The sequence below is a fragment of the Etheostoma spectabile genome, chromosome 14 (assembly GCF_008692095.1).
Source record: "Etheostoma spectabile isolate EspeVRDwgs_2016 chromosome 14, UIUC_Espe_1.0, whole genome shotgun sequence".
In the NCBI taxonomy this organism is placed as follows: domain Eukaryota; kingdom Metazoa; phylum Chordata; class Actinopteri; order Perciformes; family Percidae; genus Etheostoma; species Etheostoma spectabile.
In genome coordinates, this window is record NC_045746.1 from 21,779,385 (window position 1) to 21,779,934 (window position 550).

Sequence of the window (550 nt, forward strand, 5' to 3'; positions counted from 1 at the left end):
AAAAACAAATGAAAGATAAAAAAAAAAAAAAAAGAAAATGAAAACCAAAGACAAAAAAAAACAAAAACCAAAAACAAAAAATAAATAAAATAATACAAAATGAAAAAGAAAAAGAAAAAAATAAAAAGAATCACAAAAGAAGAAAAAAAAAGATGCAAAAAAAAAAATAAAACAAGACCACAAAATAGAAGAAAATACAAAAAATAAGACAACACAAGCCCCAACATCCCGACATATCAAATAAATACAACAAAAATCAAAAAAACAAAAACAAACAAAATCAAAAAAGGAACTATAGAACCAAACCTAACCCCCAAAATACATTCCAACAACAAATAGCATCACAACACACTAAATAATACCAAAAAACAACAACCACCCCCATCAAAATCTAAGAAACGTGAAAAAGGTAAACAAAAAAACAAATCCTCTAACAGGTGCTGATGAACAACCCGCACAAAACATAGATATAAAAAAACCAAAAAAAAAACAAATACCAAAAAATAGGCATAAACACCCCACAGTAAAACACAAACAATTCAACGCACCC